We start from the raw sequence: 26,441 nt of genomic DNA, 5'->3' as shown, positions 1-26,441 counted from the left end.
GGAAGTGGGGTTTACTAGGCAGGCTGCCTCAAAGCAGCTACAGGAGATAGGGGCTTTGGGTATCAACCTAGCAGGCTGCCTTACAGTAGCACCAGGAGATAGGGTTTTTTGGAATCACCAACGGGTTAGTGACAGCCAGCGACTGTGACCGGATCTTGGTATTTAACAAATTTCTATAACTTCTGTAATTGAATGATTTGGCAGTTAGTACTTTGAAGCATCTGATGCTTACGTAACAGCTACAATATACAACAAGCTGGATAGTCGCTTGAGTGTAGTGATTCTAACACTTCAGCCCGTTTTGGCAGTACTGCCCCTAAATGCACTATTTTTAGACAAGCTCCCCTTTTTTTTTTCAACCATCCACTCCTCTACTTTGTTTGGAGCTGGGTACATCGTGTCCAGAGCCGGCGCTACCATAAGGTGGCCCAGGCGGCCGCCTTAGGGCGCACCGGCCCTGGGGGCGCAAAATCAGGCTGACCGGAAGGAGGGAAGCGCACTGCGCTCCCCTCCAGCCGGTTAATACTTGTAGCGTGGCCGAGCGCAGCCCTTATCGTTCCGCCCACGGATCCCAGCCTCCGCCCGCCCACCTCCTACCCTGGTGTCCATAGACATATATATTATGTCTATGCTGATGTCTGCCACAGCCTGTGTGGAGGAGGCGGGGATATGACATCATATCCCTGCTCCCTGTGGATCACACAGCGCGGCTGGTGCACAGTGATGAGGCTGGGCTGCAGGACAGGACTCCACAGAGCCGGGCAGCTCGCACCCCAGGGATATGCTTTAACATATGTAAGTATTTAATTTTGTATGTATGTTTGTATGTCTCTGTATGTTTGTATGTAACTGGATGTATGTTGGTCTCTGTATTCATGTATGTAACTGTATGCCTTTATTTCTCTGTATGTACGTATTTATGTGTCTGTGTGTCTCTGTATGTATGTTTCTGTATGCCTGTCTGTATTTATGTATCTGTATGACGGTATGCCTCTGTATGTATGTATGTGTCTGTATGCCTGTATGTCTTGTACATATGTTTCTGTATGTCTCTGTATGCATGCATGTAACTGGATGTATGTTTGTCTCTGAATGTCTGTATATATGTCTCTGTATACATGTATGTAACTGTATGCCTTTATGTCTCTGTATGTACGTATATGTGTGTCTGTGTGTCTCTGTATGCCTGTATGTCTTTGCCTGCATGTTTCTGTAAGTTTGTATGTGTCTGTATGACGGTATGCCTCTGTATGTATGAATGTGTCTGTATGCCTGTATATCTTTGTATGCATGTTTCTGTATGCCTATATGTCTCTGTATGCCTGTATATATGTGTCTGTATGACGGTATGTCTCTGTATGCATGCGTGTATCTGTATGTATGTATGTCTTTGTATGCCTGTATGTATGTATGTATGTATGTGTCTGCATGCCTGTATGTCTCTGTATGTATGTTTCTTTATGCCTGTATGTCTCTGTATGTATGTATGTATGTAGGTGCCTGAATGTATTTGTATGTATGTTTCTGTATGCCTGTCTGTATGTATGTGTCTGTATGATGGTATGCCTCTGTATGCATGTATGTCTTTATATGCCTGCATGTCTCTGTATGCATGTATGTCTCTGCTTGTATGTCTCTGACTATATGTGTCTGTATGTCTCTGTATGATTATTTCTGTCTTTGTATGACAGTGTACCTGTATGACTTTGACTGTGTGACTGAAAAATGATACCTGTGTGCCTGTGGCTTGGGAGGAAAGACACACAGTTGAAGATGCATTTTTTTTTATTTTTTTAAGGAGGGTGGGGGGCGCCAAAATGCATCTTCGCCTGTGTAACTAAAAATCCTTGCACCGGCCCCGATCGTGTCCACGCCATAGTGGACCCTTTGATTATATGGTCTAATTAAGGGATGCACAAGAATACCTATACTTTGTAAACTGTGTATAAAGTCCACTTAGCAACACTATCTAATTAGAACAACTATGTATCCATTAGTGTGCGGTGGCTAACAGACTCCGTTTTACTGGAAGTTAGGTATCAATTCAAACGTGATACAGTGTATATCACTGTTTATTGTTGATTTGTCTGTCTGACCATATTCAGTTTATTCCTTAGTTTTGGTTCAATTTTTTACAACCTCTACATACTACAGTCACTAATTACTTGTACCTTGATACTCTGGAGGTATCAATTTACTGAACTATTAAATTACTTAAATTTGAGACTACTTATAATAGCTATTAAAATCCTCCTACTACTTGAAGTGGCCTTTGAGACTACTTTACCCAGAAGAAGGTGTATTATCACTGTTTATTCACAATGTCACATTTGTTTGGCTTTTGGTTTTTCACATAGAACCTACTGTTCTAGTTAGGCTCTTTATATTTTAATATCCTAATATTAGGCTTTAATAAAGGTTTATACCACCTATACAAATTTTTACTTTTATATGAACATCTTTTGATCGAGTGGGAATTCACAAACTTTAAGTGGGCGGTCGTCCCATCTTGCTTTATTTTTCATCTATACCAAAGGCTTATACCATATTTATGGATACTTAATTCATTTAGAGGTTCTCGTTTATGGAGGAGGGACTCCCCACATATTTGTGAGGAGTTATCCTGACTCCATTTAGTAGTTTCTGTTCAATTTACTTTGGGTGATGCCCTTGAGTTCCTCTTTAACCGATTAGGAGGCACCAGTGCTGACTAGTGTAGCCCTGTTGCTTCTTCTTGTGTGGCTCAAATACAAAAAAGAATCAATGTTTATACATCTGAAATGTAATTACAGATCCCACAAACTTAGCAGCCATTCAAGCTGATTACACTGGAAACCTAGGGTTTAATGCAGTCTTAACTCAGCTCTGAGTATGAGATAATGTGAGCAGCTTAAAGAACCACTATAGGCACCCAGACCACTTCAGCTTAATGAAGTGGTCTGGGTGCCAGGTCCATCTAGGGTTAACCCTGCCTGCTGTAAACATAGCAGTTTCAGAGAAACTGCTATGTTTACACATGGGTTAATCCAGCCTCTTGTGGCTGTCTCATTGACAGCCGCTAGAGGCGCTTCCGCGCTTCTCACTGTGATTCTCACTGTGATTTTCACAGAAAATCCTTTAACTGCCCATACAGACACGATGTACAGATGTTTTATCAGTGCAGTAAATGCACAGTGGTGATCAGCTTGTATCTGTACAATTAACTGTGAACAGAATTTAAATGTTTCTATAGTCTAGGACATTATTGGTTTTAAAAAGTCGCACTGGGAAAATTCATTGTTTTTTTTGCATCAAAGTCCCAAAAGCTATAGATATTATTTATGTTTTTCTTTCTCAGTGTGAACCTTAAAAGTCAAACCCACAAATAAAAGATTAACACGGGTGTTCCAGTTAATCTACTGTGTGTGTTTCTATTTCTAATTGAATCTTTAGGTAGGTCTACTCCAGTTTTAGTATTAGTAGAATGAAGTGTCCAAATTATACACCTGTCTGTGTCTAAAGAGTCTCAAATTGTTTCAAATGCTTAACATTTGTCATTTATTATTAAGGCTTGGTGTTGAAATAGCTACTGCCAAAGTATATCTACAACCAACTTTACATTTGGAACATGTGATCGGTGGTGATTTCTTTTTTGGAGAGTTGGAGCTTTATGGACAAGGAAGACTTGATGTAATATTGCTGGGTGCTACAGAGTAAGTATTGTCAACGTGAACAATATTCATTACATTTTGCAAAATCAACTTTGTGGCATTTCTGTCCTGGGTCAAATGCCAGCAAGCTTGCATTAGGTAAATAAAAAACTTCAGAAGATTTAGTATCATTGAGTTATGTTTGTGACGGGGACAGCCAGTAATGATATGGTAATGGTATGGTATATAGCAAATATATTGGTCAACTTACCTGCAATACAGCGCCAGGCTTAGCTCCGAGTACTCCTTTCCACGACTCGACAGATGTCACAGACTCACACTGTGTGCACCATTTATTTAATATATATATATACACACCTGCACACTATTAACGCCTTAAGGACCAAACTTCTGGAATAAAAGGGAATCATGACATGTCACACATGTCATGTGTCCTTAAGGGGTTAAATGAAAAGTATTTGATTGGACATTTCTTAGTGGCTCTGAGGTTGCCTCCAGCCTTTTTTTATGAATGAGGAACTATGGATGGGTTTAGAGCATCAGGCGACAACTCTAGCCAATCAGTACCACCCCTACCTGTCAGCACACCATGCTTCCTGAAACTCAATTTCTGAAACTGGATGCTCCTGGTGGAACTTAAGATCCAGCACTGGCGTCAATCTTTGGGGTTAAACCATTTAAGAACTGCTCAACCCCTCCAGGTAAGAAAGCACCCATGGGCCTACAGGCACCATAACCACTTCATTTAGATGTAGTTGTTATGGTGATCAGAGTGTTACTTTAAGTGAGACTAGGGTAGGCAGTTATGTTACCCTGTATCAACACTCTAACACAGGGGTAGGCAACCTTTTTGTATTACAGTGCCAAAACAAGATCTTGCAGGTCCTTGGCCTGCTGGTCCTAAATTTTAAATTGAGGTGTGTATTTATAGGTAGTGATGTCCCGAACGGTTCGCTGGCGAATAGTTCCTGGCGAACATAGCGTGTTCGCGTTCGCCCATATGCGATGTTCGGTCCGCCCCCTATTTTTTTTTTTGTGGTCAAAACATTTACTAATACTAATTTACTAATACTGAGTAAAGATGACTTAGTATTAGTAAATTGTGCACCTACTCGCAATACCGTGAGTAGGGGCATGTCTATTAAACAGTGAGCAGCCTGTGACTGCTCACTTTAAAAAAAAAAAGTGACCCCCTCCCTGAGCGGGTGGGGGCCCTAAATTGTCCTCCCCCTGGCCCCCACCCGCTCCCCCGCTCCCCTACCTATTGTCCTCCCCTCTGGCCCCCACCCCTGAGCGGAGGGTGGGAGCCCTAAATACCAATAGGGGGGGAGCTATTGTCCTCCCCCCCGGCCCCCACCCCTGAGCAGTGCGTGGGGGCCCTAAATACCAATAGGGGGGGACCTATTGTCCTCCCCCCTGGCCACCACCCCTGAGCGGCGGGTGGGGGCCCTAAAAATAACAATAAGATGGGACCTACTGTCCCCCCCGGCCCCCACCCCTGAGCGGTGGGTGGGGGCCTTAAAAATAACAATAAGGGGGTCCTACTGTCCCCCACGGCCCCCACCCATCCCTAAAAATAACAATAAGGGGGTACCTACTGCCCCCCTCCCGGCCCCCACCGATGAGCGGTGGGTGGGGGCCCTAAAAATAACAATAAAGGAGGGACCTATTGCCCCCCCCCCCGGCCCCCACCCACCGCTCAACGCCAAAAAAAAAATCCATCTTCACCCATGGAGGGCTCCGCGCAGACTGAGCTCTGCAGGGCGGGGGAAGGCTTAAAAAGCCTTGCCACACCCTGCAATTAGGCTAAGAACACTCTGATTGGCTAGTTTAATCCAATCAGAGTGCTCTTTGTCATGTTACACAGCGTGGGAAAATTCCAAAGAACTTTCCCACGCTGTGTAAAAGGACACAGAGCACTGTGATTGGATGGCTTGAAATTTATTTTCTTTATAAGCCTTCCCCCGCCCTGCAGAGCTCAGTCTGCGCGGAGCCCTCCATGGGTGAAGATGGATTTTTTTTTTTGCGCTCTTTTTTTTTTTTTTTTTTATTGCATCGGTTATTATGGCTTTTTATTTGGCCTTTTTGGGGGCTGAAAAAAGAAGATTTTAGAAGAAAGAAAACATCGAATGGTAAATTGTTTTTATCTAATTTTTTTTAAAGGTTTTTAGTTAAAGGTCCCCCTCTCATTATTTTTAGGGTGAGGGGGGTAGGTAGGGGGATAATTATTTGTTTTGGGGGGAGGGGTGACTAGGGTCCCCCCCTTTGTATTTAGGGCCCCCACCCACCGCTCAGGGGTGGGGGCCAGGGGGACAGTAGGTCCTCCCTCTATTGTTATATTTAGGGCCCCCACCCACCGCTCATGGGTGGGGGCCGGGGGTGGACAGTAGGTCCCCCCTTATTGTTATTTTTAGGGCCCCCACCAACCGCTCAGGGGTGGGGTCGGGGGGGGACAGTAGGTCTGCCCCCCCTCATTATCATTATGGCCCCCACCCGCCGCCCAGGGGTGGGGGCCGGAGAGGGGTAGGACAGTAGGTCCCCCCTCATTATCTTTATGGCCCCCACCCGCCACCCAGAGGTGGGGGCCGGGGGGGGGGAAGGAGAGTAGTTCTCCTCCCCCCCTTCAATCAATATTGTGGCCAGAAAGAGTCCCTGTGGGTTTTAAAATTCGCCTGCCTATTGAAGTCTATGGCGGTTCGCCCGGTTCGCGAACATTTGCGGAAGTTCATGTTCGCGGTTTGCGAACCGAAAATGTTATGTTCGCGACATCACTATTTATAGGTGCTGTGATGTAACATTGTATTTGTGTGTATGTGAGCTGTTATACTATATATGTTCATGAGCAGTTTGTGGTATGGTGTATGATACCTATAAATGTGGGCTGTGTATGTGGGCTGCATGTGTAATTGTGTGTGAGATGCTGCTTGTGGGGTTGTGTGCGTGTACGTGGATTTTCAGTAGCATTGTGTTTGTAAGAACTGTATGTGTGTGTGTGGGGGGGGAGGGGGCTTTTTTTAATATTTGTATGAGTGGGAGGCTTCTTCAGCAGCTCTGTGTATAGCAGTGTGAATTGCTTCCTTTGGGTCAGTGGGCTCTGGGATGGGCAGGTACAGATCATGTACATGAGCTGCGATAGTTGATGCAGGGTGCTCTACTCTAGTGCAAATTCCCATTCACAAGAGCTGGGAGGAAGTGATCTGAGTTCACTTCCACTTCGTGCTGCAGATGTCCTTCACCACCTGCAATCACCACTGTTTGGCACTGGCCCCCTGTGGCACATGTGCCATAGGTTGCTGACCCCTGCTTTAACATTTTAGAGAACAATGTTTAGTAACTCAAAATTGCAAGATGGTTGGGGACTTTATTCTAGTTTATTGTTTACTTTAAGTTTTCTATGAAAGAGAGTTCTAAAGTTTAAAAGCGTTTGTTACACAGTTTAATGCTGTACAGAAAACTGATTTTTATTATCTACAATTTTATTTGTTTGTTCAATATTCATAATGAGTCAGTTTCTAACCCACTGATTTATATTTTTTATTTCCTTACAGAATAAGCTTGGCAGGACAATGTGCTATTTATGGAGATTTACTGACAAACATTTACAGCGTGGTATGTTATATTGTTGAGAACACTGCCTAACGGGGAAATTGTGGTGATTACTTGTGTCTTGGTTTATGTGGTGATATGTGTGTTATTCATTGCATATACTGTTTTATTTTTATACACACACATATGATATATAATACCTAAATGTCTCATGTATTATTCAGAAGGTGTAATTGTCATTTTCAATAAGGTATGTTATTTTGTTAAGAACGTTAACACAGACATGGAAGGACAGGGTAGGCAAGGTTAAATTTCCAACAATCATGTATTAAAAAATCTATTTCCTTTCTAACAATACACAAAACAATAATTAAACAGAACAATGCTTTATTTTTTACCACCCATGCTTAGTTTCACACTCTCTCTGTGTCTGTCAGGAGCCTAGTGAGAAAATCTCAGCAGGCTAAATAAGGCTGGACAGTGTGAATAAAATAAACAATACAGTCACCAAAACAACTTTTTGTTTTGATGTATATATCATGCCCCTGCAGAGTCACTGCTCAATTATCTGTCTTTTAGAAGTTGTCACTTAGTTTGTGCAGCCCTAGGCATACCTCCCTGCATGTGACTTACACACCCTTCCTAAACACTTCCTGTAAAAAGTCATCTAATGCTTAAACTTCCATAATTGGAAATTCTGTTTAATTTGGATTTTTTTTTTTATCTCCTGTGAGTGCATATTTTTGGCAAAGTGAGTGTGCCAGGGTTACTGTGCCAGTAGATTGTGTGTACTGACTGCTGCTCACCTTTTAATTGCAGTAAGGAAGGCTTTAATATTCATCCTTTGATGGTCCAATAGGCTGCCAGTAGGATCTGCACCATTGCCAACTCCTCTGTATGCCCCCCTTCTAGTCTCTGACCAGGACGGAGCATCTGCAGAGAGCTGCCCAATCCTGGGCAGGGAGTTCTGTAGATTTCCCTACCGGTCAGTGCAGCTTGTGGGGCTCAGTAGAGCCGGCGCTAGTAGAGTAGAGTCAGCTTTGCTGCCTTAGCTATAGCAAATTAAATTAATTAACAATAAATTAATTGAATTTAAAATAGTTCAAATCGTGTATACATGATTGAGGGGTATTCCTGAATCCACTCATAATCATGTATGGATGCAGCATGTATATAGCCAAAGGACTAGAAAATTAGAAGAATTAAAATAATTAATGGAAAAAATAAAGAATAAGAAGTACATATATTATTAAAATTACAATCGGCTTTTTTTGCAATACTACATACATAACTAATAATGGTGCTAACTGTAAAAAAAAAATGCAAATTATCAGGTCCCTTTTTCCACTTTTTCATTTTGCTTATTTTGTTTTCTATCCACATCACTAAGACTGTCTTCTTAATCCACAAATATAGCTGTTTTGACTTATTCAGTTTTGAAGTGAGTTGTTTTATTTTAACTTTTTTTTATTTGGTCATTGTGGAATCAATTGTACAATTCTCACAACTACAGTTCACAACATATAACTACACTAAAAAAAAATTATAAACGCAACACTTTTGTTTTTGCCCCCATTTTTCTCAAAGATCTAAGACTTTTTCTATGTATTCAAAAGGCCTATTTCTCTTAAATATTGTTCACAAATATGTCTACATCTGTGTTAGTTTTAGAGTAGTCTTTTATTGTGGCCAGCCTAAGGCACACCTATGCAATATCATGCTGTCTAATCAGCATCTTGATATGCCACACATGTGAGGTGGATGGATTATCTTGGCAAAGGAAAAGTGCTCACTAACACAGATTTAGACAGATTTGTGAACAATATTTGAGAGATATAGGCCTTTTGTGTACATAGAAAAAGTCTTAGATCTTCGAGTTCAGCTCATGAAAAATGGGGACAAAAACAAAAGTGTTGCGTTTATAACTTTGTTCAGTATATGTAGAAAATAATACAAACTGAAGAAATTAATGCACACCAAACCTACTACTAACGAGGTCCAAAAATTCTATTTGTATAAACTTCCAGTAACTATAATAGTTACCTTATGGGGCGGATCTAAACAGAATTCTTTAAATCTTTATTCATATTCAATTTAGATATATCTCCTCTGTGAGATTAATTGTATTTCAAAAAATAAAATATACAAGATATGTAAAAAGGCATAAACTAAAAATATACTAAATAAAGGAAAAAATTCTATAGGGAAAAAACATACACATCTAGAAAAGCACTCATAAAATTAAAGTGTAATTCAAATTATTACACAAGGATAGGCTATAAAGGTAGGATAGAGTCATTGCTATTCAAAATGTAATATTTAGTCAATAGGCAATATAAAGGGAGCGGAGCCTAGCTTCCATGCAGAGCAGACATGTTGAGACCAAGCTCCTGAGCCTCAGAGAGAATTTGGGGAGATAATTCCAGCTACTCAACAATCACACTCTCTGAATGGCTCTATCTAAGTTGAGGGCATCTGAGTGATCATTCTGACACCTGTTTCATGCATGTACCCAGCCGGGGACCCGAATTACTCTGCTACGGCCTACTAGGGACTGAGCCAGAGGCGGCCGCTCTCCTCACTTGCAAACTCTCTTACTGATCCTACAGCACTCCTACCCTCCCCCCTCTAGACCGGTGGGCATATCCCGGTCCCCACTGGATAACTGGGGCTGTCTACCTTAACTGAATCCTGAGCCTTGTGCATCAAGGTAGGGGAGCTTCAAGATGACGACTGCGCTTCAAGATCAAGATGACGATTGCGCTTCCACCAAACGAGTCAGGCCTGCGTCTATGCCTGAGACCTTATCACAACACCACTGAAACTACCCGGTAACGTCTAGATATAAAATTTTTAAAGATCCTGGGAAAGAATACAAAAGTGCACGCTGGCAGTCTGGATTGAGCAGCAGGAGCACTCAGAGACACTACCAACAAAACACCTACCTATGCCATGCGATCGGAGAAGCAGCTGGCAGGGAGTGGAGGGGCCCCTATCGGGCACAGCACCCGTAGACTCACCTGCTCTCCCTTTCATACGCCCATGCGGGGCGAAGACCTCAAGGGTCTTGAACCAGGTACATCAGGCAGAGGTCCGCACGCCGCAAGCGGCAACTGACCATCAAGCCCTCCTGCAAAAAGATTGGGCTCGGGGTGTGGTTAATTTGTTAACTATGTGTGGGCTAGGAACAATAGATGCCTCTGATATCTTAAACTGTTATCTTAGCAGAAACGTTACAGAAGCTAGTTACCCCATATATGTTAAGATATGACTAAGCTTAGGAGCCAAGTACGGGTAATGTGTGTGTGTGTGTGTGGGGAGAGAGGTCAATGTGACTAGAAGTTAACATTATGTCAGTGAGACAGTATTCAAATGGCGCCTGGAAGTGGCACGTATGAATGCTTTGCCCATTAAAAAAAAAAAAGAAATAACAAAGGTTTGGCCGTGGGATCCAACATTATATAGTAAAGCTCAATAGAACTCTTGAAAAAATAGATGAGTACATAAACAAACTATAAAGAAATTGATAAACAAAACGCAATAGTAAGTCAAGGCACTGGAGCAGGTGACGATAACTCCCTGCGGGCTGCTGGCACAAACGGTGTAATCCTCTCTGGGTCTCAGGAGGTAGATGTCGCTGGCGAGGGGGTAGCCAGCCCAGTGGCTCGCTGTAATGCTCTCGGAGAAATTTCATTTGAAACTCAACCACAGATTAAGAAACAAATTTAATACTTCACTTTAAGAAAATATGATTTATTTAAATGAAATAATTTCAGCTTGGCAGACTTTTGCAGCAATAATGTTGTGAAATAATAATGCATAAAAGAAGGTAACTTGTTTCAACATTGCTTCCAAGTAAATGCCTTGCAATACAGTCCATAGACTTTCAATAATGTAATTGAAAGAGCAGGTAATTCCTGTTGCGTAGAAGGAGCACAATCCTTTTAACAGTGGCAAATGAGAGTAACTTGATTCTGTATGTGCAGTGGTTATGATACCGGAGAAACTGACGGAAGCCAAGCACAGAGAGATGGACACAGGTTTCTTCAGGAAGGAAGAGATGCTTTATTCGGTTCACCGATCGGGACTCAGAGGGACTAATGTCACCAAAATACAACAAGTTCTGAGCCCCGGACAATAGTGTAGACTCCTCATATAGGCAATTAACTCCTCCCATAATAAGCTCCACCCACACATTCTCTTAACCAATCAAAACGAACAAGAACTAACTTCCTGTTTGACCGCATGGCTTGTCCAGCATAATGGAGGAGGGGAATACTATATCCGGTATTCTCGCACATGCTCCGTACACTACTGATCATATCTTTGCCACGTGCAACCAGCCGACCGATACACCAGTATATGCACGTACACATGCCACGTGGTAATCTCGGCCTACTAAATTTATTTTTACCGAGATTCCACCACATTCCCCCCTTTGATGCCTCTGATATTTCACAATTACTGAGGCATCACTTAACCTAGTTTGCATATACCTCAGGTTGCCATGAACCAGACCAGACTTTTTGATGATGTGAATCCCTCAACATTCCTCTTCCTGCATTGGTTCTCCCTGATCTAGAGCCTCGTATTTATATATGGCCATTATCTGTGCAGCAGCCTTCCTCTCTGCTATATTTTCTATAACGCTCTGCACAGACCTAACTACTAAAGGAATAAGACATGGTAGGAGCAGACACAACATTAAAATCAGCATGACTCCGCCTACCAATGCCTTAAGCCCTCCAAACTGCTCATACCAGTTACCAAACCAACTACTTGGATTGTACCCTTTCCATACCTGAGTAGGCACATGCGCTAGTTTAACCATATGGCTAGTAAGCTCAGCTATTGCTTGTCCTTCGTCATCTATTTGAAGACAGCAATTGCTCAGGTTAAACTTCCCACATACACCTCCCTCTACTGCCAATAGGTAATCCAAGGCTAATCTATTCTGGTAAACTGCTGTCCTCATCCTGGTGTTATGCTTCGCTAGAAGATTGAGCGCTTGTGAGGTCTCATTAGTAATTATCTCAACCACCGCCTGTAACCTTATAATGCGGTTGAGCATATATATTGGGGTTCTATATCCGAAAGTACCATCCTCTGCCCAAGTGGCTGGCCCATAATAATCTATGATACGCTGGGGAGGCCATTCATCATCTTCCCAAGCGCCTATCTCTATGGGTCCCCTTTTCTTCCTATGATTCACATCATACACTTTAACTCCCAAAGTCTCACCTGTTTCAATAGGCAACAAGAAGAAGGATGGTTTAAGCATACCTAACACACATGCCCCTTCCCAGTCCTGTGGTAACTCCGAATAGGCCTTCTTACCACAGATCCAGTACAAATTTGCTGGGGCTTTCCAACTAGATGTGATAGATAAGTCAAACCACAAGTCCTTTAAATTGGCATATCTTGCAAACGGGTTGGGTGCTTCTGAGACATTTGAAGCCGACCACCAAGTTGTATTCTTTGTATTGTCATCATAAGCTTTTTGCCCTAGACAAGTTAATTCTCCTACAGAAGTATTAAACATTATTCCTTTCCTTGCTATGCAAATATAACCTATGATGGAGGTTTTTAATCTCCACTCAGATTTACCTCTAACACTCATCTGATAATCGGCTTGTGAAGATATTATTTGTTCAACTGCCTCAGAACCGGACATTACCTCCTTTGCTTCCCAAGGCCATTGGTCTCCCATGTTAGTACCTCCACACACATAGCAGTTGGTCACATTAAGACTACCAGCAATGCTCTCAGCTAAATCTATAAACAGGTTTTTAGCATTATGGGGGATCTTATTATCTACACTCATCTCTTCATAAAAAGAATGGAAAACCTGATGAGTTTGGGATGCTACGGTATCGGTCTCTATCCCTATAAATAATATTGTCCCAGGATCTAAACCCGTCCCATATATCTGAAACCCAAATAAGTTACCGAACCTATCTAAGAATTGTTCAGGATTATTTATAAGTATATGAACTGGGTTACATTCCATAGACTTACAATATGGTTTGGTAGGCAACTTAGTAACAATCATATCCTTGTCTGCTGTCTGTCCCCAAGTTGCCCACCCTACACAAGACCAATATGGGCAATAATTATTTTCCTTATCTGGGCATCTCGGACTCACGTACTTGTTTCTACTACTGGGACAAATATATTTATCATTAGACCCATACGTTCTCTCCCACTTAAGATCCCCACATACATTCCACGGCTTTCTACCACTTGATATCGCTTTACATGCATCAAATAGCAGAACACCCGAAGAATGTACGGTCTCTAACACAGTTTTATTTATTAGGGTCCCCTGTGGATCTCCATTCCTGAGGGTCAACCAAATTGTACGGGGTTGATACTCCGGATTGAAGCACTTGGGTTCTCCTACTCCTAAATGGCATACACTATATTCTATACCTAGGTATCTACACCTAGACACATATTCCTTACATTCATACTGTGAATGCCAAATTAGGGTCTGGGAAATATGATTACCTGTTATAGTAGTCTTAATGCAAACCTCACAGCTAGGAGTGTCGGTACCTCTACCTTCCTGAATATAAAACGACACATAAATAAACATTATCAATAACACTTCTTTCAACGCCTTCATCCTCAGTCTACGTCCGTGCGATGGCACCTCAGCTTCCAGGATGTAAGGGCTGCAGGGAATGGAGTTCTGCTCGTCTTCACAGGGGTCCCTTCGAGACATCCTGACTTATAATACGTGGGTGAGTGGTCAGGCGTTATTATGGCCGTCAAAACACTCACTTACCAATCTCTTTAAATATAATTGTAATCCAAATGTCTCCTCGTCACTCCGACTGAGTCGTGCGCTTTAACCGGATCTTGCAGGGATTCTCTGGATCTCATGTAACTTGCCAAGAATCTACTGCTGCTGGTTTAACCCTGGAGTGATGAATCCACGGAGCCACTTCAGCCACCTTTATTGCTGTAGGGGTAGACAAAAGAACAACATAAGGACCCCTCCACTTAGGCCCTAACGGTATATTATTCCACTCTTTAATCCACACTTGGTCTCCTGGATGATAACTATGAACAGGGGGATAAATATTCACAGGTAATCTATCTTGTACCCATTTCTGTACCTCCTCCATAGTTTTACCCAACTCTACAACCTGCTGCCGAGTAATTCCTTCTCCCAACTGACTCAAATCCCCCCTTAAGTTACCAAGTACGGGAGGTGGACGCCCATACATGATTTCAAAAGGTGAGAGACCCATCCTTCTGGTAGGTGTACTTCGAATACGTAACAGAGCTATAGGCAAAAGTACATTCCACTTAAGCTGAGTTTCCTGACACATCTTTGCCAACTGGTTCTTAATAGTTCTATTCATTCTTTCTACTTTACTAGAACTCTGAGGTCTATATGCCGTATGAAGCCTCCACTTAATACCAAGCATATGAGTCAGTTGTTGTAGGCACTGGTGAACAAAGGCTGGACCATTATCCGATCCTATAGAGCATGGCAGTCCATATCGGGGTATTATTTCTCGTAGCAGGAATCGCACAACTGCTCCTGCTTTCTCTGTACGAGTAGGACATGCTTCTACCCAGCCTGAATAGGTGCACACAACTACTAGTAGGTAGCGATGTCCACCAGATTTAGGCATAACTGTATAGTCAATTTGTAGATCGGACATAGGGAGTCCCCCCATATACTGAACTCCTGGTGGTTTTACTGGTCCTTGCCTTGCACTATTCCTAGCACATATTACACATCTTCGTACAATGGCTTGAGTTAAGTTGGACAATCTTGGTATGTAGAAATGTTTTCTGAGAGATTCTTCCGTACTATCTCTTCCAGAATGTGTCCCGTTGTGATAGTTCTGGACAATTTCTACCGCTAGTGATGCTGGAATAACTATTCTCCCATCTTCTAACTGATACCATTTGTTCTCCAGGTACTTTCCAGGTTCAGTCTTTAACCACTCTTCTTCTTGAGCTGTATAAACCGGAGTCCATTGAGACAGTGGAGTCGGTATAAGAGCAGCTATATGTTCCACATATTCCTGTCTTCCTGATTCAGCGGCACGCCTAGCTGCATTATCTGCCATCCGATTTCCTTTGGTTACATCACCATCTCCTCTCAGATGCGCTCGACAATGTATAATACCAACTTCTTTCGGTTCCCATACTGCTTCCAATAGTTGCAATATTTCAGCTGCGTACTTGATTTCTTTACCCTCTGAATTCAATAATCCTCTTTCTTTATACAAAGCTCCGTGGGCATGAGTGGTTAAAAACGCATACTTGGAGTTCGTGTAGATGTTCACTCTTAAACCTTCAGCCAATTGTAACGCTCGTGCTAGTGCAATCAATTCTGCCTTCTGTGCCGATGTTCCTTTTGACAGTGGCCGAGCTTCTATCACCTTGTCTATCGTTGTTACTGCATATCCTGCATAGCGAATCCCTTCTTTCACATAACTACTGCCGTCTGTATAGTATTGGACATCAGGGTTCTGGATGGGAAAGTCATGAAGATCTGGTCTACTTGAAAATACTTCATCCATCACCTCTAAGCAATCGTGTTGACTTTCAGTAGGTTGCGGCAAAAGGGTAGCTGGATTTAAGGTATTGACAGTCTCTAAATGCACTCTTGGGTTTTCACACAACATAGCTTGATACTTAGTCATGCGACTGTTACTGAACCAATGATTGCCTTTGTAATCTAGCAACGTCTGTACTGCGTGCGGGACTCGCACATAGAGTTCTTGACCCAGAGTGAGTTTATCGGCTTCAGCTACCAGCAGGGCGGCTGCAGCTACGGCTCTTAGACAAGGTGGAAGACCACTGGCCACTGCATCCAGTTGTTTGGACATATAGGCAACAGGTCTTTGCCATGATCCCAAGTACTGTGTTAATACTCCCACAGCCATTCTTCTTTGCTCGTGTACATACAGGTAGAATGGACGTGTGTGATCAGGTAGACCTAATGCTGGGGCACTCATCAAAGCCTTCTTCACATCTTCAAATGCCTTTTGCTGTTCTGGGGTCCATAGGAAGGGATCGTGTTCTGTACCCTTTATAGCTGCATACAGAGGTTTTGCCAATATCGCATAACTGGGAATCCATATCCTACAGAAGCCTGCTGCCCCCAAGAACTCTCGCACTTGTCTTCTATTCTTGGGTATTGGTATTTGGCATACAGCTTCTTTTCTCTCTGGCCCCATTATTCTTTGACCTTCAGAGATATGGAATCCCAGATACTTGACAGTTGGCTGACACAACTGGGCCTTCTTCCTGGACACCTTGTATCCTGCCTTCCAGAGAATGTGTAGTAGATCATGTGTTGCTTGCTGACATATTTCTCTTGTAACTGCGGCTATCAACAAGTCATCTACATATTGTAATAGTACACACTCTCCTGGGATGGACTTGAAATCCAGTAAGTCTTGACTTAAAGCTGAACCAAATAGGGTAGGTGAATTTTTAAACCCTTGGGGCAGTCTTGTCCAAGTCATCTGGCGTTTCAAGCCCGTTACGGCATCTTCCCATTGGAATGCGAAGATACACTGGCTTTCTGCAGCAATTCGGAGGCAAAAGAAGGCATCTTTGAGATCTAAGACCGTAAAATAGGTAGCCCCGCCCGGAATTAAAGCAAGCAGGTTATACGGATTGGGCACAACTGGATGTATACTTACGACCGCATCATTGACTGCTCTCAAGTCCTGCACAGGGCGATACTCATCTGTACCGGGCTTTTGAACAGGCAGCAATGGGGTGTTCCAGGGGGAAGTACAGAATTTTAGGATACCATACCGTATGAACTTATCCAGATATGATTGGATATTCTTCTTAGCCTTTTGCGGGATATGATATTGCCGTAGGCTCACTGGATAGACCCCAAGTTTTAGTTCAATTCGAATAGGTGGAATATTGCGAGCAAGCCCTGGTGGGTTGTTCTCTGCCCAAACTCCTGGTATATTGAATAAGGATTCATCACTCTTAGGGTTTTGGCTAGTCAACGCTGTATAAAGTCGCCACTCTTCTTCCTTTGGTACTGATAGTGTCATGATACCTGAAGGTCCATTAAACTTTAAAGATGTTGTTCCATTTGGTAGGAATGTTATCTGCGCTTGTAGTTTTGACAGCAAATCACGTCCTAGCAATTGGACTGGACATTCAGGCATATAAAGGAATTCATGTTTCACTATGTGGCCTCCCAATGTACAGAGTCGACTTTTAAGAACCGGTTTTGCAGCACTCCTTCCAGTTGCTCCTATTACGGTGATAGTTCTTCCAGATGGAGGAGCAACTAGGTCAGTCACCACCGAATGTTCAGCACCAGTATCAATCATGAATGTACTCCTTTTTCCCCCTATTGATACATCGACCATAGGCTCCGCTCGGCCAAGGGGGATGGAGCCCGGTCGGTATCAATAGTCCTCCATGACCGTGTCAGCCAATCCTACAAAGTCCCTATCTTCTCTATCGCGGGATCTCTGCGCTGCGGGATAATATCTATCCTCCCTAACACTTCCTCTATTGTTACCATTACTCCCTCCGGGACCTCCTCTACCTCTCGCTCTGCCACTATAATTACCATATCCACCATATTGGGTTTTCCAAATAAAGAGATCGGTAGTCGTAAAGGGGACGTATACAAAGACTGGGTCTGAGTATTGTAGTTGGCCTTCATCATTAAGATGTGCCGTGCGGGAGTCAAACGAAGTGGCATTTGGTAATGTCGGGGTTTGAGAGTACCGGTCAGTTGTCGGGTTAGTACAGGGCTTCGTTGAGGTGCGTTGGTTAGGGGTTCCAGTCGAGGGGTAGTAAGGCATGGGGATGGGGAAGCTTTACTATGGGGAAGGTTGGTGAATAGAATATTCCGGGCCGGTCTAGGGGGAGCCTGACCGGAAGCTTGATATGGCGCTATGTGGGGTTAACGGAAGGGGAGGTTTTGTAACAAGGGGGCTGGACACTGAACTGGAGGAGGAAGGAGATGGGGACAACAGGGAAAGGGGTGTAACATTTCCAGCAGCACTTCCTCTTCCTCTTCCTGTGGAGGAGGAGTAAGGGGGCGGCATAGGAATCTCTGACTCAGGGGGCGTGTCCAAAATGGGCGTAATCATGGCCCTAGTGGACAAACGAGTCCTGGCCACCATGAGGCGACATTGCTCCTCGTGGCATACTCGGATCCATCTTAAAGTCTGTCCGTAAAGTTCAGGCCTACCTGATACAGCCACGTGTACACGCTGTACCAGATTAGGATCCAAACTGCCACGTGGCGGCCATGCGGCAACCAAAGTAGGCCATTCCCTAGTACATAATGTTATCAAGCGTGCTGGAGACATTTTTACCCCAAAATCACATTTTGTATATCCCTTTTTAAAATTCTTTAACATGCATCCTAAGGGATCCAAAATCGTCGAATCCGACACGCCCATACTTAACAATGGAGCGTCGTTTCCAACGAATACTATACACACACTCTATCAATGGTCACACCCGTTCCCTCGGCAACAGCACCACGTGGTACAGTTGCTAAGTGAAACGCACACAACAAAAACACACAGGGAATTCCCGTACAAACACAGCTGTTACACCAGTCACTAAGTAACTAATACTATGCCCTTTGGCGAAACACCAGTCACCCACGCTATAATTCCCTATATTTTAATTACCCGTCTATAACACACCCTAGTAACATCGTCTTTACAAACAGTAGTTACAGTACGGTTAGCATAGGTCAAAGTACAATTTAAGGTCACAGTACAATTAGTAGTGGTTATGGTGTTAGACATGCAATATAGACGACAATTATTAGTACTTATATACAGTGTCAGTAATTATACATGGTTATGGTACCGTGCGCTATAATACAGTTACACACTATTCACACTCTCGCTAGACGGCAGAGCTCACGCTATCTAGCAAGATATACACACTACTAAAACAATCTTTAACACATATACAATTCCCAACAAATCTATTGGCCAGTACCTTGATGGACTACCTAAAACTATCTACATCCGTTTTGGTTAGCCACACTGCCCAAGCACCACATATAGCGAACTAGAGGGCGGAATTTACAGTACCCTCCTAGTCTATCTACTCTATCAAAAGTCTAGTGGGTTCCAAATTTACACGCCTTCCCACTTAGCCAAGATAGGTTGAGAGCTAGCGAACCGAATTTACACAGGCGCCGCTTAGTCTCCCGGTCCCTCCGACCTAGCGAACGTAATATACACCCTAGAACGCTAGTCTAGACAAGACACCGGTGTCCGGCTAGGGCTATTTACACAGGACCCCGCCTGACTCCATACCAAATTAAACGGGCTTACTAAAGAGCGTTTAATTGAGCGGTGCGCCTTCACTCCTTCCCTCCACTGGAGGGGGCCAATTCCATACACAAGTCAAACCCCTTATGGGCCTACAGCACAATCGCTATCCAAACCCCTAGTGGGTCCACCGTCTAAAACAGCGGTCGTCTTACCTCCTCGTTCCTGAACCTGAGTTCACACTCATCGACGGGGACACCCCAGCACTTACTACGTAGAGGCCGATGATCTCCTGGACAACAGACCAGTGGCGCCGAGACGAAGGGAGGTCCACGCAGAAGTTCAGGGGTCCAGCCGTAGAGAACGTGGGCAAAGATAGACCGTCTCACGCCTCTGCTTCTCAGCTACCGTTGAACGATGAGCTTGGACACAGGTTTCTTCAGGAAGGAAGAGATGCTTTATTCGGTTCACCGATCGGGACTCAGAGGGACTAATGTCACCAAAATACAACAAGTTCTGAGCCCCGGACAATAGTGTAGACTCCTCATGTAGGCACATAACTCCTCCCATAATAAGCTCCACCCACACATTCTCTTAACCAATCAAAACGAACAAGAACTAACTTCCTGTTTGACCGCATGGCTTGTCCAGCATAATGGAGGAGGGGAATACTATATCCGGTATTCTCGCACATGCTCCGTACACTACTGATCGTATCTTTGCCACGTGCAACCAGCCGACCGATACACCAGTATATGCACGTACACATGCCACGTGGTAATCTCGGCCTACTAAATTTATTTTTCCCGAGATTCCACCACAGTTATAGTCATCAGCAATAATGAAATATCAAAGATAGCATTTGGCAGATGAGAGTCCTTAGTAAGAACAAATGAATTCCAAGAGAGCAGAATTAGTATCCCTTGCTTCCCAAATAACTGAAGGTAAGAACCGATAATATATCCCAGACTTTCCAGATAATGCGGATTACGGTTCTTTGCAGTATGAGGAGAAGGCAGGACACTGAGTTGTAGTCTGTTCCTTTTTCAGGGAGAGTAGAATTAGCGTTGTCAGAATCAAGCCACGGTTCGGTACACAGAATCCAAAAGAGACGCTCCATCGACAAAGTAGGTAGTCCAGAGGCACAACGATTGGAAACATATTATTATTATTATTTCCATTTATATAATGCGATCAGATTCCGTAGCGCTTTACAATATTATAAGAGGGGGTAATTTAACTATAAATAGGACAAATACAAGAAAACTTACAGGAACGATAGGTTGAAGAGGATCCTGCTCAATCGAGCTTACAGTCTATAGGAGGTGGGGTATAACACATTAGGACAGGAAATAGCAATCAAATAAGATGGGAGTGAAGCAGAGCTGGAGGAGAGAGTAAAGTGCAAGAGGCAGATGTGGGAGGCCATAAGCTTTCCTAAAGAGATGGGTTTTAAGGCGCTTCTTAAATGATTGAAGACTAGGGAGGAGTCTGATAGTGGTAGGCAGGCTATTCCATAGGAAGGGAGCCGACTGCGAGAAGTTCTGCAAGCGTGAATTGGTCGTAAGGGTGTGGGAAGCGGACAGGAGAAGGTCACGGGCAGAGCGGAGAGACCGAGAAGGGGCATACCTATGGATCTGTGAAGAGATATAAGAGGGGCTAGAATTGTTCAGTGCTTTACAGGTATGGGTTAGCACTTTGATTGACTCCTAAAGGATACAGGAAACCAATGTAAGGACTGACAGAGGGGTGAGGTGTAAGAGCACCGACTACAGAGGAAAATTAGTCTGGCTGCAGCATTCATTATAGACTGTAGCGGGGCAATATGGCATTTGGAAAGACCAATTAGGAGAGGGTTGCAATAATCCATGTTGTAAATTACTAGAGCATGGACAAGCTCCTCGGTAGCATCTTGCGTAAGAAAGAGCCAGATGCAGGCTACATTTTTAAGATGGAATCTACAGGATTTGGCAACATACTGGATGTGAGGCTCAATGGTGAGGCCAGAATCAAGTATGATGCCAAGACAGCGTGCTTGCACATTTGTGGGTACCACTAACTTAAAGGGAGAGCAAAGAGGAGGATCAGTATTAGGAGAAGGAAAGACAAGGAGCTCAGTTTTAGAGAGATTGAGTTTCAGAAAGCAGGAGGACATCCAGTCAGAGATGGAAGAAAGGCAAGCAGTGACACGCAGGGAAGAGGTCCGGGAAGGAGAGATATATCTGGGTGTCATAAGCGTAGAGGTGGTAGTGGTACATATGTTGCGTAAAGCACACAAAACATTGATTCAGCCCTTTAGATGCGAATGCGGCTTCCTTTTGAAGGGAAGCGCATGACGTCAAACGCATGGGCGGAATCTGATCGGCAAAACCCGGAAGTGACAAGGATATTGCCGATCAGGCCGAAAACAACATAGAGAAATGCTGAGAGTAAATGGAGGGATCCTGACACTTGCATTGCAAAGTCAAGTTGTTAGAGGGCATCGGTGATCTCAGAAGCGTCTCCGATCTTCAGCGGACCAGTTTTCCTTGGGACAATCAGAACTCGGCGAGAGCCCCACTTACACGGCACCTTGTTTGCAGTTAGCGCCTGTGTCAGAGGTCTCAGGGACCATCTCCAGTCCAGCGTGGCCTTGGATAAGTCCTGGAAAAAGGTAAGAGTATGTTCCTCGAGGGGTGACTAAGTGCTGACAGCCAACATAAAGGCTGTTCTCTCTGTGCCTAGTTGGAAGCGAAGGATTACATCTCTGCTTCTTCTCTGTGCTTCAGTGGAAGGTCTGGCAGCACGGTACCAACCATCCAAGTTGATAGATTTTGCTTGTTTAGCTGGGAACAGCATGGTGAGCAATCTCCGGAAAAAGTGCCGAAACTCCGCCGCTACGATGGTGTCCGGTAGGTTGCGTAGTTTAATATTCTTCCAGCGCCGCTTATCTTCTAGAACAGCAATGCGGTCCTGGTTTTGCTTATGAGACCGCTGTATAGTAGATAGTTGCTGCTCCAAAGTGGCAATGAGAGTCTTGTAGGCTTCTGTGTTCAGCTCCGTGTTGTGGAGTCGGGCCGAGACTCCATTGATTTCCTCACGAAACTGGCCAATGTCGGCCGTGACATTAAGGCGTGGTTCATCTAAGAGGCTCCGCAGAGTGTCTTCAGTCACCGGGGTTTTGTTGACTGGTTTGGAGTTGAGTGAGGGGTTCTACCCTCCGGTCTCACCCAATGATCTACTTTCCTTAGTAGGGACTCCTCCCTGGACATGTGTGAGAGTCCGTCTGACAGAGGCACCATGACAGGTCTCTGCGAGGATTGTGGCCTCCACAGCAAATCACCTATGTCGGCTGTCATCTGTGGGCGGTCAGACGTATATTTCTTGCTTCGGTGCCTCAGGTCAACAGGTAGGTATCTGCAGCAGTTATTGCAGATAAAACTTGAATTTCCTTGTGTTTTCAGCTGTATTTGTGGAATCTCACTCAGAGCTCTGCCAATGTGCGACCAGGCAGTTTAACTGCTAGCTCCACCCCTTCCTCCCCCCGTTCCCCTGACACATACTTTTTACCAATTATTTATACATCTTCTATTACACCTTTATTTAATTTTTATTTTAAAGATATCTGTCTAAATCTACACTGTAAGGTATCTATTACAGCTACTGGGAATTATATACAAATATAATATTTTTTGGACCTCATTAGTAGTAGGTTTGGTTTAAATTGTTTTCTTTGAGTCACTTAACCAATTTCTTTATATGTAGAGAATAAATAGCAATAGGTCTCTGATTTCAGTTATTTAGTGAATACATTAATAATAGTATTTAGTTTGCAGTTGTATGACCTTGAGATTTTGGGGTAAAATAAAAAAAAAATCTAAATTCAATATGCAACTCTGATAGAAAGAGTACATTAAATATATTAAAATTATTCTGTCTTCCTCCCTTTAGTTGGTTAATCAAGCAGACTTTTGGTGCACAGGCATTAAGGATAACCCAGCATATAATGACGGTAAATATCCTTGTCAATTGTTAATTCATGTGATTTCTTTTTTTTCCTGTCTCTTTTTAACTCATACATTTTAATGCCAACAGATCTAGATTTCTACATCCAATCTTCTGCCCAAAATGTTAATGTTTGATCGATAATAAGCTAATAAATCAGTTTTTCCATGATATGCTTAAAGTGAAGTAATTCACTATAATTTATAACAATGTCTCCTATGCAACAAGTATCATTAAAATGTTTTTTTATCATGGTAATAAATTATACATTTTATTGTTTAATGAGATGTTAATCAAGGGTATACCTCCTCGCCAGCATCATTATTGGCTCCATGATCCAGGGTTCATGCTTGTTACACTCATAACACACACCCTTGCTCCCATCCCTACCAGACATTGTTCATTGTATTCAGGAATGTCCAGATTTTACGAATCAGGCAGCAAACTGATTTCAGCCAGACTAATCACCGCCGAATGGTATAAAACTGGACCCAAATTCTTTAAAGAAATCCAAACTATTTACCTGTTAATAGTTACCATAATTTAAAACCCGTATCTGAACAAGGGTTAATACTGTGGAGGCTGGTCAAGGCTTGCTAGTCAGCCTTCACAATAAAGTAAAAATAAATAAATGAACAAATAAATTAATTTGAAAGCCTTCGAGTGTATAAGGGCTTTGTTAAACCTCCTGGTGCCCCATCTGTGCATCAGCTGGGGGACTTTTAATTAAGTATTCGGAGGTGGAAAGAACATTGTCCACCCCCTGCTTCCATGTTTGGCCACTGGGTGAGGGCTATATAACTATAAAAAATGTCCCCCTCAGCACCGGAGCCTGTGGGCGGGGAGACCAACTTTATATTGAGGGGAACATAATGTCCCAAGCTCTCACCCACTGGTGTTGGATTAGGGCTCTCTTTATAATACAGGGAGTCCTAACATACCCACACAAGACTCCACCCACAAATGACAGGTTTGGAATCTAAATATCATAGAAGGGGGTACCAAGTGTCCAACCACAAAGCCCCAACCTATGGGTGGCATAGCCATTTGTGTTGGGTGGAGACACTAAGAATTATACTAAAGGGGGAAGGACATGCCAATGTTTACCCCTAAAAAAGTGTCTGTGCCCAATCCCCGTGGTGGCTAGGTGTCCACAAACCACTAGCTAGCCCCCATTAAAATAAAGTAACCCAACCTGCCCCCCATATCAAAATAATAGTGAGGGAATAGCCATTAAAACTAAAACTTGTAAATTATAAAGTATACTTACCATCAGACATATTTTTCTAACTCTTCTAAGACCAAATTAGAATCTGCAATTCTTGATGCAATTAACCCCTTAAGGACCAAACTTCTGGAATAAAAGGGAATCGTGACATGTCAAACATGGCATGTGTCCTTAAGGGGTTAAAAAAAAAATAGCAAAAAATATGCAGGAGCAAAAAATTAAAAAATGTGATGCGATGAAAAGAATCCATCTTTGCCCTGCGTGGGCTTGGTGCAGACTGAGCTTCCATAATGGAGAAAGCCCATACAAGGGCTTTGCTGCCCTATGTAATATCAGTCAGAGTGCACTGATTGGTTGGCTTATAACAGTCAGAGTGTTCTGACAAAGCTTACATAGCGTATTTAGTGAATAACCCTAAATGGGTGAAGGCGATAGAGTATGGGTGATGTTTAATTAGAACAAAACCTGAGGGAATTGAAAAATAGGTTTGCAGGTATAACTTGTTTGCACCATAAACACCCTCCTAAACAAACTTCCTAAATTGAAAGAAAACTGTGCCAAATATGAAATCTCATTAAAAAAAAAAAAAAAAAGATAATGTTACAATACACTAAGTCCCCCTTCGACTAAAGCAGCAGTTGTAGCAAAGACACATGACACATTGATGGGTAAATTATGAGCTATGGTTCACTGTAACATGGGACCGTGGATTTATTTTACTCATCAACTTTCATAACATGCTTTGTTTAAGGTTCTCAAAGAGCATCATTCTCCCTCTAACCCCATCCCTTCTTTACACTCTCTTAGTTTATTTTTCTAACATCTTTTGTGGCTTTGCTCCTTCTCCTTTTTTTTTTTTTTCTTTCGTCGATTTTATCTCTCTTTTGGATTTTGTAAAAAAAAAGGGTTAGTTGGGGGTGTATGCATTTCTCATGGGTTCAGGATTCTTATATTGTATAGATTTTGTGCTTAATGTAATAATATTTTCTAATGTCCTGATTTGTTTCTTCCTTTGTATGTCCACACCTACTTATAACAAATATGAAAAAATACACTTGTCATCTTAAAAAAAAAAAGCAAAACATTTCATTAAAAACGTTACCTGCACACAAACACACATCCCTATGCACATTTATATAACTGGAGATTTTTAGTGTCACTCTAATGTCCCCTAACATGTAAGCTCACCTGTAACATCAAGGAAAAACCTCCTAGGCACGTCATACACTAACAATCCATCTTGCTTCTTTAAGCTAAAAGCAAAATCTCTGTTAGTGTAAGACTTACCTTAGGGTTATCTTAGGGTGTTAAAGGAAAAAAAACTAGTTTTCCTGGCACCATAGGGTCATTAGGTCCCCCCGACCCTCAGGACCCCTCTCCCGAGTCACTTACGTTTCTCCAGCCCCAGGCTCCCTCTGTGCTGGGGTACTCTCCACCCCCTGATGACGTCAGATCCGAATGCGCATGCGCGGCAAGAGCCGCACGCGCATTCAAATCGCCCATAGGAAAGCATTACTCAATACTTTCCTATGTCCGTCCAGTGTCTTCTCACTGTGATTTTCACCGTGAGAATCGCAGAAGCACCTCTAGCGCCTCAGTGAGACAGCCACTAGAGGCTGGATTAACCCTCAGTGAAACATAGCAGTTCCTCTGAAACTATGTTTTCAGCTGCAGGGTTAAAATTAGAGGGAACTAGCACCCAGACCACTTTATTGAAGTGAAAACTGGAATATATATAAAGCTGCTGGATAATTTACAATTTATCTATTATAA

General features: G+C 43.0%; 1 long non-coding RNA gene across 1 annotated transcript; it reads left to right on the top strand.

Moving 5' to 3' along the window:
• Window positions 1–3,603: 3,603 nt before the first annotated feature.
• LOC134565808 (uncharacterized) lies at window positions 3,604–23,447 on the top strand. The gene is made up of 3 exons (XR_010083974.1): window positions 3,604–3,692; window positions 7,199–7,259; window positions 23,387–23,447. It is a non-coding gene; the product is annotated as an uncharacterized LOC134565808 (long non-coding RNA).
• The last annotated feature ends 2,994 nt before the right edge of the window (window positions 23,448–26,441 follow it).

Source organism: Pelobates fuscus, chromosome 6 (genome assembly GCF_036172605.1).
Source record: "Pelobates fuscus isolate aPelFus1 chromosome 6, aPelFus1.pri, whole genome shotgun sequence".
NCBI classification, from domain to species: Eukaryota; Metazoa; Chordata; class Amphibia; order Anura; family Pelobatidae; genus Pelobates; species Pelobates fuscus.
This window is presented reverse-complemented; position numbering and strand designations above follow the sequence as displayed.